Source organism: Crotalus tigris, unplaced genomic scaffold, assembly GCF_016545835.1.
Source record: "Crotalus tigris isolate CLP2741 ecotype Arizona unplaced genomic scaffold, ASM1654583v1 scf7180000018188.699247, whole genome shotgun sequence".
In the NCBI taxonomy this organism is placed as follows: Eukaryota; Metazoa; Chordata; class Lepidosauria; order Squamata; family Viperidae; genus Crotalus; species Crotalus tigris.
Window position 1 is genome coordinate 487,501 of NW_024096873.1, and position 20,425 is coordinate 507,925.

The window sequence follows — 20,425 nt, forward strand, 5'->3', positions numbered from 1 at the left end:
AGACTGAATGTGTTTCAGCATAGATGGCCACCACAAAATTGTACATTGGCTCCTGGCCGGCCTGGGCCAGGGCCAAGGCAGAGGGGTCCGTTCCCTCACTGTTTCCAGGATGGCTTCGTGGGCCACATGAAACCACTTCACGGGCCACATCCGGCCCCCAGGCCTTGTGATTGACATGTCTGATCTATGTGGTCTCAGCACACCACATATATTGATCAGTGGCCTGGCTGTCAGAGTGATTACTCCTAAATGCAGGATGAAAATTGCTGATGCCTGTTCCTATTCCGGTCCACAAAGTTATCACATGGTCTCTTACCTTAAAAATAGTGTGGATTTGAAGTGTTTCCAAACAAATGGTGATGATACCAACAAGCAAATGCCAAGCACCCTTTAATTTTATTCTTACTGCCCAGGAGGGTAGATAATACTGAACGTTTGTTCTCTCCATCTCTCTCTCTCTCTAACACCACTCAAAAGGATTTCATCCTTACATGCTGATTTGCACATACACTGTATTCACAAAGCCAACTACTCTTAACTAGTGAGCAAATGCAGACACCGAGACACCTGTGTGCCAAATACTCACCAGCTGTGTATTGTAATCCCTCTGTAGACCGAAACACACGTCAGCTGTTAGGTAAATAGAAGTTAGTCAAACTCCTACAGCACAATATATTCCACACCCCACCCTTGCGCTACTGTCTACTCTGTTTCTGTCCATTATTCCATCTCCTTTTCTTCAGTCCCTTTTGATCTTTCCATTCTTGTGTGAACATGCACATTGCTAGCGTTTCATGTCTCCTGTGCCAGTGGCCGTGAATTGGAATATTAATCCCTGAGAGCATTAGTTTAAGGCTTAGTTTAGGTGTTATTTCTGTCAATGGAACCAACCTTTCGATGTTGAGACTCTCCATCTTTGTAGTTAGGCAGAGTTTGTGATGGGGATTAAATGATACAGAATAACAATAGGGACCCTGGAGGTCTTCTAGTCTAACCCTCTCCTCAAGCTGGAGATCCTATACCTGTGATGGCGAACCTTTTAGAGCAGTGGTTCTCAACCTGTGGGTCGGGCCCTCATTTGAGGTTGAACGACCATTTCACGGGGGTCGCTAAACAACGCAGTCTGCCATTTTTTTCCCTCTTTTCCTTAGCTGTGCTACTCCCTTTTATTCTATTGGCTTTTGAAAGCCAATAGAATAGACTCTCTTGAATAGACTCTAATTCTATTGGCTTTCAAAAGCCAATAAGAATGGTCCAGGCTGTCTCTGCCCTGCTGAGCCCGCCAAAAGTCCCATTCTGCAAACGATGCTGTACCAGTTGAGTAGTCCTCGACTTACGACCGGTTGGGGGTCGCGGCATTAAAAAGGTTGAGAACCACTGTTTTAGAGGTCGAGTGCCCAAAAACCGGTCCCGCCCTGTCCCCCGCCCGCCCCTGCCTCGCCTGCCCACAGGGCCACCCACCGCCTCCATGGCCTACTGCAGATCGCCCAGGCAGCCCAGCAGCGCCATGGCAGCCACGCCCTCCCCCGCGCCCTGCAGCATCATCTGGGTGCAACGGGGCACAAGGGCGGAGTCTTGTCCCTGCTGCCCAGCTGCCATATCCTTGGCTGCACTGCTCTGCATGGGCCGCACTCAGGGGTGACTCTCCTTCGGGGGGGACTGCTGGTGAGGGGGCTGCAGGGGGAGGCGGGGCTGGGGCGACAGCACGCAGGTCCGCAGAGAGATCTCTGAGTGCCGCCTCTAGCACACATGCCATAGGTTCGCCACCACTGTCCTATACCCTTCTGGATAAATGTCTTTCCAATCCCTTCTTAAACATTTGACTCATGTTTATGACCGTTGTGGTGTCCCAGGGTCACATGATCACCTTTTGCAACTTTTTGACAAGCAAAGTCAATGGGGAAGCCAGATTCACTTAACCACCATGTCACCAACTTAACAACTGCAGTGATTCATTTAACAACTGCGACAAGAAAGGTAGTATAATGGGTCAAAATTTACTTAACAACTGTTTTGTTTAGCAATGGAAATTTGGGTCTCAGTTGAGGTCATAAGTCAAGGACTCTCTGTAGATGACACAGGAACACTTAATTCCTTTAAACTAAACCTACAACTATATAAATGTTCTAAAATAAATAAATAAAATAAAGAAGTACAAAATTGCCCAATGTATCTACTACTTTTTAAACGACGTATATTTCAGCACTCTGCTCCAGGTGTCCACATCTACTTCCTGGACGAAAGATGTCTTATTTTGGCTCCTCCAGTCTACCGCTGCCCTTAACATTAGCTGGAGAAAGAGTTTTTCAACAGTCTGACTCTGCCTTTGGCCAGCAAAGTCCATAACATGCCTGATCTAACACTGATTTAACATAAGTCTACTGCCATCAACTTCTCGGCATCCAGAAGAAAGATGATTAAGACTTTAAAAGTAGAGAAGGCTTGATTCTCAGCATTGTTGACAGCTTTGAGGAGCACTGGGCCAGCTGACACCACACTTGTCTTGACGATAGAGCTGTCACTGTGGATCAGGGATGAAAGCAGGAAAGAACTTGAAACATTTTGGGGAGGTTTTTTTTTCAATGGGACGCCTTGTGCAAGGAAACCTGGACTTTACAGTTAAATTCCCTTGCATGAAAATAATTTGTTGTCCATTTTCTTTAGTGTGGCTTGAAGTATGTAACTTTTGATCAGACAATGAAAGAAACAGTGTACATCCTATTGTTTGCAGTAAAGTTATATTCTTAGACAGAAGAAGGGCCACCAAAGTCCAAGGGTTTTCTTCTGATAGTTTAATTAAAATCCATTAATAATTTATTTCTTTTATTTCTTTATTAATTCAACTTATTTGCCACTCATCTCATTTCAAAGCAATTGAGCAGCTTACAGCATAACAATATAAAAATAGTAATAATAATAACAATAATAATAGTGCATCTTCATCATTGTTCTTCAGATATTCTTCCAAAGCCATTTTTTTTTATGGTTGAAGAAGAAAAAATGGCTCTGGAAGAATATCTGAAGAACAATGATGAAGATGCACTGAAATTAGTATATCAGGAAGGCTTACTAACTACTGGAGAGACCAAACTGGCCTACAAGAAAGACCAAATGAAGAACAGAATAGAGGCATGGGAAGACAAAGCACTACATGGCCAATACATTAAAAAAATAGCTGGGAAAGCAGATAATAATAAAACCTGGCAATGGCTAAGAGCAGGAAAATTGAAGAAAGAGACCGAGGGACTAATTCTGGCTGCACAAGACCAAGCCTTAAGGACAAATGCATACAAAGTCAAAATTGAGAAGACAGCAACAGACAGTAAGTGCCGCCTATGCAAAGAAGCTGAAGAAACAGTGGACCACTTGGTAAGCTGTTGCAAGAAGATTGCACAGACTGACTACAAGCAGCGGCATGACAAAGTAGCAACAATGGTGCATTGGAAGATCTGCAAAAAATATCATTTGCCTGTAAGCAAAAACTGGTGGGATGTCATGGATATCAACCTGTGGTCCCCGTTGCCTCAATCGGGCCGCCGACATGGGATGGACTCCCAGGTATGTCTGCTTCGTCATCCCCCCAGGTCGGCTCCTCACATCTTCCCCACACAGGGGATCCGGCAGAGTCCTCGGCCCATTGGTCGTCCCTCCCTTGTTGTTCATCCATTCCTCTGTTCTTTGGGAGTGCGTACACCCCCCCAAAATGAGGGGGTCCTCTGGCCTTCGGTCATCTCCCCCCTGAGTATTCCTGGGCGGTGTTGCTCCTCCCGGATGTCTCAGGAGGCACGGGGAGACCCCCAGCTTGCTAGTTACCACCTCTTTGTCACTCAGTGGTCTCCCTATTCTCTGGGAGTATATCCGTGCTTTCAAGGTAGAGGCAGGAGTGGATATGGAGGCAGAGGCAGCGGTGGGGATGGCGGCAGCGGAGGGGTCCCTCAAGCGTTGGTTGTCTTGCGTCTGGGTGCGTATGGGCAGCGTTGTCCTTCCTAAGCACCTCGCATAGCACGGGGAAACATCTGGCCCGTTAGGAGTCAGGCCTTTGATATCGGTAGGTTTCCTTGCTCGTTGCGAGTGCGTGTATGCTCTCATAGACGGGAGGATTTCCAGCTGTCGGTTGCTCCCCTCCTGGATGTTCTTGGATCGTTGAAGCGAGGGGCTCATTCCCTCCATGGTTTCCCTCTCTGGGGGGCACAGTACAATGCCAGATTGTTTCCATCAGGATGGTCGATCACACGTATCCCATGCCCTCAGTGTCACATGTGCCGGGCACAGGTCTACATGTCGGTTGATGGAATCTCCGTCCGAGAGCCATATTAATTTCATATATATATGAAATTAATATGCAGCCATCTATTATATTAGAGTAAATTTCTTGCAAAAAAGCATTTATTTGTAACAATGTTCAAATGCCATTTACCAGGAAACAAACGAACAGATATGGAAATGGAATTAAATAAAATTAAGATTGAAAGAAAATGAGCATCTGAGCAAAATTGGAATGGATAGATATGTTCATGCCTAGTTAAAACTGAGATGATTTGATCATATGTTAATATATATTAGCAGCATTTTGTTCTGCTTTCCATTCCAACAAGGTGACTGAAGATAATGCAAATCTCGACTTGATATTATTGTCAGCATGTGACAAACAGTTTGCCGTTGATTAGCATGACTTCATTTTCCAGTCTCAAAGAAAAACATAGGTTACTATCTAAAAAGAAAAAAAATAGAGAATTTTTTAAAAAAACAGAGTTGGAAGGGACCTTGGAGGTCTTCTAGTCCAACGCCCTTGCTCAGGTTAAAATTATACAATTTCAGACAAATGATAGTCCAATCTCTTCTTTAAAATCTCCAGTGATGGAGCACCCACAGCTTCTGGAGGAAAGTTGTTCTACTAATTAATTCTTCTCACAATTAAAAAGTGAGATTATTAATCAATTACAAAAGTGAGGTCCAAGGTACCTGCAGAATGTGGTTAGATAGTCAAGATGGTGTGTTTTTACTCACATAAAAAGCAGGTGGAAATTCACAGGTTGCTGTGATTTTGACCACACTTTGCAGATACCTCTGGAAATAAGCCTGTGTAAATCAGATACATTCTGATGAGAGGTATTAATCTGATTTGGAAAATGGAACTGATTTGCAAAGTTATTTCCTTTAGATACTCAGCTGAGTCATTGAATTGAGTTAGTCCATTTGGGTAGTCGTTGATTTGCAACCATTTGTTTAGCCACTGTTTGAAGTTACAACAGCACCGAAAAAAGTGATTTATAACCAGTTGTTCCATTTATGACTGTTACAGCATCCTCATGGTCACATGATCAAAATTTGGGTGCTTGGCAACTAGCATGTATTTACAATGGTTGCAGTGTCCCAGGGCCATTTGCAACCATTTGCAACCATCTATCTGCTTTCAACAAGTCAAAGAGGGAAGCAGATGAACGACTGTGTGATTTACTTAACAACTGCAGTGATTCGCTTAACAACCGTGGTTGAAAAAGTCATAAAGATCAGCCATGACTCTCTTAACAACCGCCTCATTTAGCATTGTAGTCCCAATTGTGGCTGTAAATCGAGGGCTACCTGTATTCAGTTTTGGGGAGGAGGAGGAAGTGGGCGATTGAGGATGTAGAAAAGTTTATTGGAATGTAATTTCAGGATATTCAGTCTGACATTCTGAAACAGAAGTTATCAGTGGAGGGCAGTCAAAATTGTTGACCTTTTTTGGTAATTGCAGTTGCTTATTTGATTTCTGTAGCTGGCCATCTTAACAGGTGACTCTAACTGGCGTACATTGTAAGATTTGCATGACTAAAGCTGAACTAAGCTCCTTTTTTATGTACCTCAAACCATGCAAATGGCCACCATCTTGAGTTTTTTTACACTTCCCTTCTCTGTCGACCCCTCCCCCTTCTGTGCACTGATTTCAGAGTTCCATATAGAAATTCCCTTTGATTTGGAGATGTGAGAATGTAAAACCAAACATCTTAAGCAGATACTTGCAGACGGTTATCACAAGGGGAAAGAGAGATCTACGGAACAAATGACAAATGAGAGTGGACAACATTTAACAAGAAAACAGAGTGAGGTTTTAACTCCATGCACGTAATAAATGTTAATTCTTGCTTTCCCCAACCCCAAATGATTAGAGATAGAACTATTAACAGTGTACAGTTTTAACTTTTGGTCAAGGATAAATCAGATTTATCAGACCTTTACTGGCTGAGTTTCATAGCTAGCGTATGATGTAGGTATTGGTGGATTGCAGACTGAAAATGATTTGAAATAAGCTAAGTCCCAAACCGTCTGTGACATTATTAAACTCTTTGAAGGATCTGAAGAAGTTGATGAACTGAAAACGGCCGTTAGATCCCCTCAGAGAATGCCATATTCAGTGATATGATTGTAACCACCCCTCCCCAAAGTCTCTCAATTACTGATTTGATAAAACTAAAATGACTAGGGGCTTTTCATTGGAAAACACAGTTGCTTTGAGCAGGCTGGAGAGGTTTAAAAGTCCATCTTTTTATCTGTATGTGTATGTGTGCATTCATAAGCACACAAGTCTGTTTTCTTTAGGAAATATAGATCTCTTTGTGGTCCAATTCTTCTAGACATTTTGTCCATCAGACTACGAGCAATAGCATGACAGCATGTCCCTTTGGATCTGAAACAAACAAATACACACAAATGGATTTTGATCTTTCAGGTCTTTCCATATTTGTAATTTGTTTGAAAGCTTTCCCTTTATTTTTATTGACTAACCTCGATGGATTTGTGTACATTCTCCGCAAAAATGAACCCAGCTACATCTTGCCAATTCATTGTATTTGATAAAACCCCTCTAGCTACAGGTGAAAGTCTTACAACTATTTCTTTCATTTCTCCAAAATGAAATGCCTGACATGGGCCAGCAAGTTAACAAGGAATGACTGTTGGAGGCAATGGATTTCATGAATAGGCCAAGTCCTGGAAAGCAGAAGGGTGACCTGGAGATTTCTTTAAAAAGCCTAAAATTTGCACCAAATGTTGGTCATAGAAAGAGATTTTCTTTTAGTTGGTCTTGAACAACTGATGGATGCATTTTCTCTCTTGTTCAGTGAAGGAGTCTTTTCAGAGATGGGAGAGATGGACATCTTGAGCCCCCAGGATTTAGATGGCAAAAGGGACAGAAAAATCTTGGGGAAAAAAAAAAAACCCTGAAATTGCTGTTGTGGGTCTAGTTGTGTGCCTAGGGCAGTGATGGCAAATCTTTTAGAGACCGAGTGCCCAAACTGCAACCCAAAACCCACTTATGTATCGTTGGGTGCCGGGTGGGCATGGCCCATTGGGTGGGTGTGACCAATTGGGTGGGCAAGGCCAATTGGGTGGGCGTGGCTGCGGTGGTAACAGCAGACTGGGTGGGACTAAAAAGTTCAATCAATCAATTCCAACTTTGCGAGATCGTTTTTTTCCCGCAAGAAGTTGAAATTGATTGATTGAACCTTTTTTTTTTTTTTTGCACATGGCGGTGGAGGCCTAAAGCGAAAAGGTTTTATAAAACCCAGCTGAAGGTCTAGGACTGGGGCAACAGTGCGCATGCCCACAGAGAGAGCTCTGCATGCCACCTGTGGCATGTGTGCCATAGGTTCACCACCACGGGCCTAAGGCACTGTGAGAATTATCCAAATCCTAAATTTCTTCACAAGAGCTAGTTTGAGGTAGTGGTTAAAGTTCTGGGTTAGAAACTGGGTCAACACAATCAACATGAATTTGGACAAACTGTGAGAACCAGGGGAGGATGGGGGGGGCTGGCATGCTGTGGTCCATGGGGTCATGAACAGTCTGACACAAGTTAGCAGCCGAACAACAACAAAAAAACCCTTCCATTGCTAGGAAGACGATAATGGCAATCCATTTCTGAAAAAGTTACTGAGAAAACTCTAGGGAGGTATCCAGGTAGGCAACAGTGCTCAATATCTTCATCCAGCCCTCAGTATTAGGATTTAAAGATCTTATGTAGGAGATGACTAGGCTGAGCTTGAGGGAGGAGTCAAACATGTCATCAGTCTGGAGTCCCTTCGTGCCCCCAAGAGATCTAAGTCCAGCCAACCTTGAATCCCACTGACTTTTATCTACTGCCAATTTTTTTTTGACTGCCAGTACTTCAGATTCTTGACTCCCGATTTCCTGCACTTGACATTATATAACTTCAATAGGACATTACAGGTAGTCCTTGTCTTATGACCATTCACTTAATGACATTCAAATTAATAACAATCTCTGAAAAAAAATCAATTATGACCTAAATTCAAATTTATAGCTATTGCCCTGCCCCTGAGATCCTGTGATCTCAATTTGGGCATTTGGCAATTGGCTCAGGTTTATGACCAACTGCCATGCCCCATTGCTGCATGATCACAATTTGTAATGTTTTTTGCTGGTTTCCAACAAAAAGTGCCATTGTTTTAAGCTGATTTAAACTTATGACCTTGTGAATTGACTTACGACTATGTGATTCAACTTATGGCTATTGTAAAAATGGTCATGAAATCAGGTCCACTCATGTGATGGCTTGATTTATGCCTACAATAACCGATTATGAAAATTCCAGTCCCAGTTGTAGTTGTAAGTTGAGGACTATTTGTAATCCAATCCAGGGGAGGTATTTTATACATACTGTCTGTAATTATACAAACTTCTATACTTGTACCTAACCCTAATAAAGTTTTTTTTTTGAGGGGGGAATAAAAAAAATAATTTGCTTCCACCCAAATATGTGGCTGTTGATATAATTTATATCTAAGCAGTTGCTCATTTAAAAGACCTCTGAAGATTAAATACTTTATGTTAAGAGTAACTCAAATTTCAAATAGGAAAAACCACCCTATATACAGAATTATAATCTAAAAATGTTTTTTTCAATAGAGTTAAATTCTGTGTCAGATTTATTTTTGAAATATAGGTAAATAGAAAGCAATACAAAGTTTTGACATTGAGGTGCTTTCCCACGTTAGTCATTCTTGTACAAAAGGAGCTATGTGCATTTTTTCATAAGAAGCGCAGAGTATCTTTGCAATGATTATCTTATACAAGCTAGTATTCTAAGCGTAGAACCAATAACCCTAATATTGGGTATTAGTATTCTCACTTATATAATCTCAGTCTTGTTACTGTGTGTCTCTCTCCCTCTGTGTGTGTGAGAAAGAGAGAATAATTTCGCTCAGGAAAATTGCCCTATGACTTTGAAAAGAAACAAAAAATGTGACTCACAATTTCACAAAATTCTGATGAAAAAGATAGTAAGACCTTCAGTGTTTTTTCATTTCAGGGTTCATAGTCTCTGTGAATCTTCTTTCAATTCTTCTAATGATTTTTTTCCCCAATTGTTTCCATTCAAGGAAAACATTTAAAGAAAGCATTCAAGGAAAAGGCTATTTTCCATTCATTGTTTGGCTAGTTGGTTGCCCCAGTGAGAATAACTACTGTATTCTGTATTTCATTAAACCCTGCAAGAGTCCATTGGTGGGCTGAGAATTTAAAGAAGAGACTATAACATTTTCTCTCATTTTTGATCTTCTCTTATAAAATCAAGTGATAAGTAAGTCTATGACAGAAGGACTGGAGGATATCTGTTTGAACTGCCCTTTTGTATTTGCTCATCTACAAGGTATAAAATTGTTAGCAGGTTGTAAAGGAATATATCTATTGATTTGTTCTCAGTAAATGTCTTAAACATGCATGTTAGCTAATACTTTAGACTATGAACCCAAAGAGGTTTAGCTGGCCTTATCATACAGATGGCAAATATCGGATCCATCCACTCTTGTTGCTTAAAATATAAATGCATTGATAACCATTGTCAATAATGTTGGAAATTGCTTCTTTGTCCTTCCTTCCTTCCTTCCTTCCTTCCTTCCTTCCTTCCTTCCTTCCTTCCTTCCTTCCTTCCTTCCTTCCTTCCTTCCTTCCTTCCTTCTCTGTGGAACAGGGTATTCTGACTCACACAATCTTAGATGTATATTCCCCCTGGGATGTATTGAAAACTATTTAAAAAGCACTATTTTCATTAAAAAGCCATCTGATTATTTTAGTCACAATGGACTTCGGTAATAGTTTATACTGATTTATATAAATGTTTGCGTATCTCAAATTACTTTCATTCCATACTGAAAAAGCTGTAAATAATTAAAAACATGGTTTCTCCCTTATCCCAGCTCCTTTCTCATTGAACTAGGAGGACCAGTTCAGATGTGCAGATGGCTGAAGGGGGGAATTAAAATAATTGCTTGTGCAGATGTGGTTACATGAAATTTGCCCCAAAGCGAGGACTTTCTAATTGTCTGAGCTGCTTTTTAAAAGGATTGATATTGGCTTCCTGGGAAATACATATCTAAAATTTGAATAGATTAATGAAGTTTGTAGTGGGGGGAAAAAAACTAGAAATAAAAAACAGAGACTACTTCCATTTCCCATTTTTCCCTGTTTTTTTTTTTTCCCGCACCGAAAATGGCTGGCTTTCTTCTTCTCCTTCTGGATTTCTTATACTTACAACCATATGCTTAGTGACCGTTCAAATTAACAACAGCACTGAAAAAAGTGACATAAGAATGGTCCTCACACTTACGACCATGGTAGCATTCCCAGCTTCACGTGATCAAAATTTTGTCAACTTGGCCACCATTGATGGAAGGCGCAGCCTCACGGGGTCATTTGATCGCTGTTTGCGACCTTTTCAGTCAGCTTCTGACAAGCAAAACTATGGGGGAAATCTAGGTTTGCTTTGTGACCATATGAATCACTTAATAACTGCAGTGATTCGCTTAACAACTGTGGGGGAAAACAAGGTCATAAAACTGGGATTGTCTCCCAAATTGGGATTGTCTCACTTCACAACCCCCTGGCTTAGCGACAGACATTCTGGTTCCAGCTGTGGTCCTAAGTTGAGGACTACTTGCTACCTAGGAAATGAAGATGTAGGACAGGGGTCTTCAAACTTGGCCCTTTGATGACTCGTGGACTTCAACTCCCAGAATTCCTGAGCCATCATGGCTCAGCTTGGAAACCTCTCCCTTTCCCCTCAGCATGGCTGGCTCAGGAATTCTGGGAGTTGAAGCCCACAAGTCATAAAAGGGGCCAAGTTTGAAGACCCCTGGTGTAGGACAGTTCAGTTGCTTAGCTGATTTCAATCACCTGCCTCCTTCTCCCTCCCCCCCTCCCCCGCTTCCTACCTTTTTGTTCACCTTTATTCTGTTCTTCTCTCTCCTGTTCTCTAGGGAGCAATGTCTCTGTGGTTGTGTGTTCATTTTGTAAGGCACAGCAGCTGTTTAAGATGACAAAGGCTCTTCTGGCAACTGAGTAGAAAATCTGGGTGGGCAGCAGAGGTAGGAGAATAGGAGAAATCTTGAGTCTGACCTTGAGCAGTAGCTAGAAGAAATGCTTGTCATATTGATATGTAGGGATGAATTTGTCACTGTAGTAGTCTGGAAGTCTGATCTGACAATAAGTTATCTTCTTGGCAGAAGAAGAAAGAAGTCTGTATCAAGGGAATCAGTTGCCTACTTCTAGCTTGGTCTTGATGCACTTAAAACAAGGGGTTATTTCAAAGATGGATATTGAAATGGTCACTGCTGTCATAAAAAAAAAAAAACAAGAGGGTTTTTTTTTTTTTTTTTTTTTGCTGATTCTGGATTTTTACACACACATCTCTCCTGGGGGTTTGAATTCTGGCTGCCTAGCAAATCACATCCAATCATTGTCTCTAAAAAGAGTTGACATGTTTATCTTGTCCCTGTCTTATTCAGAGATCTAGAAGGTTTTTGAATCCCAGACTTTGAATCAGTAGCTTTCCTGAGTTCTCTGAGAAGAAATTGAGGGTGGTGTGAATAAAAGAAAGTGGGCTGATGAACATGGACTAATCCAAAGTTCAGAGAAGAGCAATTAAGATGATCAAAGGCCTGGAGACTGAAACATATGAAGAACGGCTGCAGGACTTGGGTTTGGCTAGTCTAAAGAAAAGAAGAAATAGGGGAGACATGATAGCAGTGTTCCAATAGTTGAGGGGCTGCCACAAAGAAGAGGGGGTCAAACTATTCTCCAAAGCACCAGAGGGCAAGACAAGAAACAATGATAGGAAACTGATCAAAGAGAGAAGCAACCTAGAATTAAGGAGAAACTTCCTAACAGTGAGGACAATTAACCAGTAGAACAGCTTTTCTCCAGAAATCGTGGGTGCTCCATCATTGGAGATTTTTAAGAAGAGGCTAGACCAGTGGTTCTCAACCTTCTTAATGCCGCGACCCCCAACCGGTCGTAAGTCGACTACTCAACCGGTCGTAAGTTGAGGACTACTCAACTGGTGCAGCACTGTTTGCAGAATGGGACTTTTGGCGGGCTCAGCAGGGCAGAGACAGCCTGGACAATGCCTATTGGCTTTTGAAAGCCAATAGAATTAGACTCTATTCAAGAGAGTCTATTCTATTGGCTTTCAAAAGCCAATAGAATAAAAGGGAGTAGCACAGTTAAGGAAAAGGGGGCAAAAATGGCGGACTGCGTTGTTTGGCGACCCCCGTGAAATGGTCGTTTGACCCCAAATGGGGTCCCGACCCACAGGTTGAGAACCACTGGGCTAGACAGTCATTTGTCTGAGATGGTATAGGTTCTCCTGCTTGAGCAGGGAGCTGGACTAGAAGACCTCCAAGGTCCCTTCCAGCTCTATTCTATTCAAATAACTGAACAGCGATCCTTAGTAGGATTCAGATTGAACTGCGCGAATGTAGGTTGTGGGGAACAGATTCAATCAATCGCTTCTCCTGACTGCAACATTCAGAGTACTCACAAATGCACAACCCAGGATTGAATTTTGATTGATTATTGAATATCCACTTGGAGTGACTATGTACAGGTAGTCCTCGACATACGACCATAATTGAGCCCAAAATTTATGTTGCTTTTTGTTCACTAAGTTTTATTTTCTGGATGGACACCTTACAGGGAGTCCTTGATTTAAGACCGCAACTGAGCCCAATCTTTCTGTTGCTAAGCAAGAAAGTTATCAAGTGAGTTTTGTCCCATTTTATGACTTTTCTTGCCACAGTTGTTAAGTGAATCGCTGCAGTTAGTAACATGATTGCTAAGTGAATCTACCTTCCCCATTGACTTTGCTGATCAGAAGGTCACAAAAAGTGATCACATGACTCCAGAACACTGCAACCGTCATAAATATGAGTCAATTGCCAAGCATCTGAATTTTGATCATGTGGCCATGGGGATGCTGCCACGGTCATCAGTATGAAAAGTGGTCATAAGTCACTTTTTTCAGTGCCACTGTAACTCTGAAGGTCACTCAATGAACTGTTGTTAAGTCGAGAATAACCTGTAGATCAGTGCTTCTCAATGTTTGTGTGACGGCGACCCCCGTCACACAAACTTTCTGCGCATGCGCCGGGCCACACACATGGGGGCGGCCCCCCCACATGCGGCACGCATGCGCAGCGCCCCCAGGCGCGACGCGCATGCGCGACACCCCCCATGCGTGACGCGCATGCGCGGCACTCCCCCCATGCACGGCGTGCATGCGCGGTGCTGCCCCCCCATGCGCGGCGCGCATGCATGGCACCGCCCCCGTGCACGGCACCGCGAAAAATGGCGGATCACCGCCTTTGGCGACCCCCGAAAAATGGGCGATCGACCCCAAATGGGGTCGCGACCCGTAAGTTGAGAACCGCTGCTGTAGATAGATCCTCTTCAGGATCATCTGAAAATAATTCAGATTATTCAGCCTACTTCACAGAGCTGCTGTTGCAGAGCTGGCTTGAACGATGAAGTCACGCGAAGCCAACTTACAGCAACTTAAGAGAAAATATAGAATATTGATGCAATCGAAACAAATTAATAAATGTTCGTTGCCACTTCATGTGGAGTGCACGCAGTAAAACAAATGCCTCTACAAAAGATCATTTTTCTAGAGTTCAAATAATGATAACCCTGGGCATTATTGACTGCTTTAATTCTGTTTTCTTTTGTATTGATCCCATACCTAGGCTTTGCTTTTTTCACAATAGTTGCTCATTTAAATCAACACTTCCATTAAGCTATTCATCACAATTCCTCTTTCATAGTCTTTCAAATGAACCCGGAAAACTCTCTTCAGACCTCTCTTGAATGTTAGATTTAATTTTATAAAATACCTGTGGAATAGACTCCAGTTTTCTTGCTGGTTTAAACGTCATCAGAACCTGCCTTAGTTCTGTGTGTGTGTGTGTGTGTGTGTGTGTGTGTGTGTGTGTTTTCTTACTGTATTGACATTTAGGTATGTTTAGGAGTGCATTGCTGATTAACCAATTGCACGGTCTGATCTCTTACATACTGTACAGTGCATTTCTGATACACACAATGCCATAATTTATGAACATAATGTTGGGCCTATGAGTTTGTATCAAGGAAACAAAACCTAAATTTGGTTGCGTCCCCAAATATTTGTGGCCTTTACAGGTTTACATTTGTCTAACAGCCCATGATTTTAAAAGTTTAAGTTAAGCTTTCATGATGATCAGTCAGTGCCATGGGTAGATGGGCATACTAATTTACCTAAAAGATTTGTATGGCTGCGCATGTTATATAAAATAACTAGTCAGCTAGGAACAGATCTACAAATAACAGTACAAAAAAAGAGAGATAATTATTTAGTTATTTGTATCCTGCTTTTATTATTTTTACAAATATCTCAGGGTGGTGAATATATCCAACACACCTTTCTACTCCTATTTTTCCCATAGCGACAACCCTGTGAGGTGGATTGGGCTGAGAGAGAGGGACTGGCCCAAAATCACCCAGCCAGCTTTCATGGTTAAGGCAGGAGTAGAACTGGCTGGCCGTTTTTCTCTGCTATAACCAAGTTGCAATTCTGGGTCATATTTCTCAATGCCAGTTCCAACAGCAGTCTTTGCTTTGAGGTCATACTTCATTCCCTGCTTTCTCACATAGTATCAAACCATAGCTAATAAAGGAGTTCCTTTCCCACCAGGATCGCAGTTCCCATCTGATCATATAGGAAAACAAACAAGTTGATTCACCCAAGGGATTATCCAAATGGGTAATTCGATCTGGAACTTTTTATATCTGGAGAGTAGATGGTGGAATCTCTACAAGAGGTTGCAGCTTCAGTAGATGTGGTCCTATTAAAAGGAGAGAATCAAGACCACATGTACTGTTTGTACCACTTTATAATGTCTTGGTAAGATCACACTTGGAATACTGCATCCAGTTTTGAAAAAAAGCTGTTGGGACTCTGGAAAGAGTGTAGAGAAAAGTGTTTAGAGGGCTGGAGACTAAAATATATGAAGAACGGTTACAGGATTTGTATGTCTAGTCCAGGGGTTCCCAACCAGGGGTGCTCGCACCCCCTGGGGGTACGAGACAATATTCCAGGGCAGGAGTGTCAAACTGCCACCCTGTGGGCTGGACGCATCATTTATTTATTTATTTATTTATTTATTTATTTATTTATTTATTTATTTATGAGACTTATATACCGCTTTAAGTGCAAGCACTCTCTAAGCGGTGTACACCAGTAAGCAATGTATATGTATATTTACATTGCCCCCAACAATCTGGGTCCTCATTTTACCTACCTCGGAAGGATGGAAGGCTGAATCAACCTTGAGCCAGTGAGATTTGAACCGCTGACCTGCTGAACAGTCAGCTAAAGTGGCCTGCAGTACTGCACTCTAACTGCTGTGCCACCTCGGCTCATCATCAGAAAACCACTCCCACCCCAGTGCCGGCAATGGCGAAAAAGCTCCGATAAGTTGCGCGACACCACGTGACGTCGTGAGTTTGACATGTTCGTTCCAGGGGGTGCGAAAACTTGGGTTTTCAAAATGATAGTGTATATGCATAATTTTTTGCCGTTATTTCGAATTTTGTAAGGGGTGCAAGAATATATCAGAAGCGTTCTAGGGGTGCAGGGTAAAGAAAAGGTTGGGAACCACTGCTCTAGTTTAATGAAAAGGAGGACTAGTGGTGACATGATAGCAGTGTTCCAATATTTGAGGGGCTGCCACAAAGAAGAAGGGGGGGGTCAATCTATTCTCCCAAGTACCTGAAGGCAGAACAAGAAGCAATGGATGGAAACTAATCGAGCTAGAACTGAGAAGAAATTTCTGACGGTGAGAACAATTAATCAGTAGAACAACTTGCCTCCAAAAGTTGTGGGTGCTCAAACACTGGAGGTCTTTAAGAAGAGATTGGATAACCATTTGTCTGAAATAGTATAGGGGCTCCTACTTGAGCAAGGAGTTGAACTAGATGACCTCCAAAGTCCCTTCCAACTCTCTTATTCTGACTCTTGCTGTTTTCTCAGTTTCTCTGTAAATTAAATAAAGTTACCTACATGAACCCATACATACACCCCCCCAAAGAAAATCCAAATCTTGCTCACTTTCCATCATGACTCCACCTCCGGTGGTCCTTGGCCACCAACAAAATCTTAACCATTAAGAGGAGACTGGACAGCCATTTGTCTAAAATGGTACAGGGTTTCTTGCCTGAGCAGGGGGTTGGACTAGATGACCTCCCAGATCCCTTCCAACTTTTATTACTATTATTATTATTATTATTATTATTATTATTATTATTATTATTATTGATCATCGCACAGTCAGCCAGATGTTCAGACTGGATTTGGCATTTTGTCTACCTATCGAGTCCTTATCCAGGACCTGGGATAGGCAGATGTGGATGTTTGATGGTATTACAGGTATCGTCGCAGGATGGAAGCAGTTCCTAGCAAGGCCGCCTTTTGCAATTGACTAATAGCGAATTTGTCAATGCCAGTGGTGTTCAAGTGGTGCTCCAGTTGTTTTGGGATTGCACCCAAGGCGCCTATGGCTATTGGTACTACCCTTGCTTGCTTTTGCTAAAGTCTTTCTATTTCTATTTGTAGGTCTTTGTATTTTGTTATCTTCTCCAGTTCTTTGTTATTTATTATTATTATTATTTATTTATTATTTCATCATCATCATCATTATTATTATTGTCCCTTGTCTAAAAATATGAACACAATCTCATAACAATGGAAGCAGAAAATTTCTTCCTGCTTCTAGGTTGGTTCTCTCTTTAATGATCTTCCACCCATTAATTCTTGTCTTGCCCTCAGATGCTTTGGAGAATAGATTAATTCTCTCTTCTCTGTGACAGCTCCTCAAGTACTGGAGGACAGCAATCATGTCTACCCGATCCTTCTTTCAGAAGAAGGCAATCATCTTCCTTTCAGTAGAAAAACAGTGGTAATCCTCTCCCACAATCTCAAGGATGTGTCTCAGAGGTCATCAGAAGTTAACCTCAACTCAAGAGAAAATTCATCTCATAATTAATTAACTCACCCAACATTTAATAGCTATTTGGAGATACCTGGCTTTTGATAGTTGAAACTAGGATCGTACAGGCATTATTAAACCAGATGTTTTAAAAATAAATTCTTTCTAGATGCATGGAATCGCCACTAATAAAGCCAGTGGACTCCCTTCTTTGATCTCCTTCTTTCTGACGATGAGACATTTAAATTAATTTGCCAAAGGCAGAGTCATTCCAGAAGACAAATTTAGACAAGGAAAGTTGTTGAATTACTGCAGGTCTCACAGGGAGTATTTTAGATTTGGCTTTATCCAATGATATTTTTTTTTCTTATTGGCAGATACGGTCACTAGTGGAAAAGTGGGAGTAATTCTCAAAGGTGCAGAATTTATCCCAGCGGTACATTGAACTCCTAGATTTAAGCCTTCAAATAAAACCTTTGGAACTGGACCCACTTTCAAAGGATTTCTCCAAATCCTCTAGTTCCAAGCATTTGTGCCAACTGTGTACACAACCTTTGTCAGTAAGCTGTTCAGCTAACACCCACTGATACTGTAATAGTATTTCTCTGGAACTTTACTGATTGCCATAGCCATTGTAGGCTTGTGTTTCTGAGAAGTTGCTACATTTATCTCAAGTGTGTGGGACTTGTGAGTAGTTAGGTGACCAACTTTTTTACAATGAAAAGGAGGACACAAATAAATTGAAGAAAAAAAATATCGTACATAAAAGAAACATTTTATTCATTGCAACAATAATACAGAATACACTATAATATGATAAATGCAGAGTGGGCCCTGCAGCTCCCAAAGCACCAGCTGCGCCAGCTCCGGCCCCAGGGGGCAGCCCGCCGTCGACATACCCGACCTGCAGCCGCCCCGCCAGCACCACCGCCCACCCTGTGCAGTCCTGTGTAGAGCGGGCCCCGCTGCTCCCACAGCACGGGGCAGCCGGCTGCCACCACCCCTCACACCCCCGCCCGCAGCAGTCCCGCCACCTCTGCCTCTTGCACCCGCAGCCATTATTTCTCTAGCAGGGCCGAAGATCAAGAGAAACTTACCATGGCATCGCCGCTCCAGTCTCCTCCAGGTATCTTCGGGACTAACTAGGAGATGGTGTAGTTGGGTAGCAGGGAGGGGTGCAAAGTTCCTGTAAATTCGCCTTCACTGCAGACAACTTGCATGTGAAAAGTTTGCTGGCTGGGTGTTTTGGCGTGCTCAGCAGCAATTTCTATTGGCTTTCGAAAGCCAATAGGGGGAGTAGCACAGCTCATGCAAAAGTTGGGGAAAAAAAACATAAAAAAAAGATGCCGGAACGCCATTCTGAGCATTCTATGAGAAAAAAAAAGCCCTGCAGATTAGTCTTCAAATATCGAAAAGGAGGACATGTGGGAGGACACTTTTCGAGGGAGGACAGAACTTAAAAAAGGAGGACTGTCCTCCCTAAAGGAGGATAGTTGGTCACCTTATGAGTAGGAACAACAAGCATTGTTGCTTTTTCACATATTGGTTGAACATACGATAGAAGCCTTCCTTAAATCTCCCTATTGCATTTTGTCCCACATTTTCTCAGGAGCTCAGGAACATTGATTGGTAGTGTCCTCTTAGGCCAGCGGTTCCCAACCTTTTCCACACCCCGCACCCCTAGAATGCTTCTGATATATTCTTGCACCCCTTACAAAAGTTCGAAATAACGGCAACGAATTATGCATATACACTATAATTTTGAAAAAACAAGTTTTCACACCCCCTGGAATATCGTCTCGCACCCCCGGTTGGGAACCCCTATCATAGCCTACAATGCTAAACTGAGAGATTGAGCTAAGAGCGAATGTACTTATTTAAAAAATTCAGAGCCTGACCAGTGTCCAGAGGAACTTATGACTGGTTGAAATTCATAAAAGCAAGATAAAATAATAAAATAAGCAAGCCAAAGAAGAAATACACTTAAAACTTGCAGTTTAAGATACATAGCAATCCCCAAGTAGCACTGACAGTGAGAAATTTAAGGAGGAAAGTTAAGGTCAGCATCCGTCAAGAAACCCTCAATGTAGGTGAAAAAGTCAGACCTTTGTCTGTTGCTAAGAAGTTGATAATGTCACCCTATGAGGGATTATGGCCTGGTGAAGATGTATATCTGGATCTCCTGCATGGATATCAAGAAATATTCACTTAACTTCTTATCTAATGCCTCTTTTAATAATACCTAGGTGGACTTCCATTCCATCATAAATTCATCTTCATTTAATCATCTTCATTGTAACAATAACCCACAACTTTTTTTTTTTTTTTGAGATTGTAATATTTGTCAGCAATACTACTTAGATCAGTGGTTCTCAACCTGTGGGTGGGGACCCTATTTGGGGTCGAACGACCATTTCACAGGGGTCGCCAAACAATGAAGTCCGCCATTTTTTCCCCCTTTTCCTTAGCTGTGATACTCCCTTTTATTCTATTGGCTTTTGAAAGCCAATAGAATAGACTCTCTTGAATAGAGTCTAATTCTATTGGCTTTCAAAAGCCAATAGGCATTGTCCAGGCTGTCTCTGCCCTGCTGAGCCTGCCAAAAGTCCCATTCTGCAAACGGTGCTGCACCAGTTGAGTAGTCCTCGACTTACGACCGGTTGAGTAGTCCTCGACTTACGACAGGTTGGGGGGGTCGCAGCATTAAAAAGGTTGAGAACCACTGACTTAGATACTACTTCGTGGTATTGTTTTGTTCCATACAGTATTAACCTTGTGAACTCTCAAGCTTCCTCCTTCTGCTATGTATTCAAGATGGACAGTGATTAATATTTATATGTATTTATATGTAAGGGTGTAGGTCCGTGGTGGCGAACCTATGGCACGCGTGCCACAGGTGGCACACAGAGCACTCTCTGTGGGCACGTGTGCCCTCGCCCCAGTCCCAGGCCTTCAGCTGGGTTTTATAAAACCTTTTTGCTTTAGGCCTCTGCCGCTGTGTGCAAAAAAAAAAAAAAAAGGTTCAATCAATCAATCAATTTCAACTTCTCGCGGGGAAAAAAAAGATCTCGCAAAGTTGGAATTGATTGATTGAACTTTTTAGTCCCACCCAGTCTGCCGTTACCACC

General features: G+C 42.2%; 1 protein-coding gene across 2 annotated transcripts in view; it reads left to right on the forward strand.

The window, feature by feature from the left end:
* LOC120310461 (transcription factor SOX-5-like) overlaps nucleotides 1–20,425 on the forward strand; it is a 594,954-nt gene that overhangs the window by 428,231 nt on the left and 146,298 nt on the right. The window lies entirely within an intron of this gene.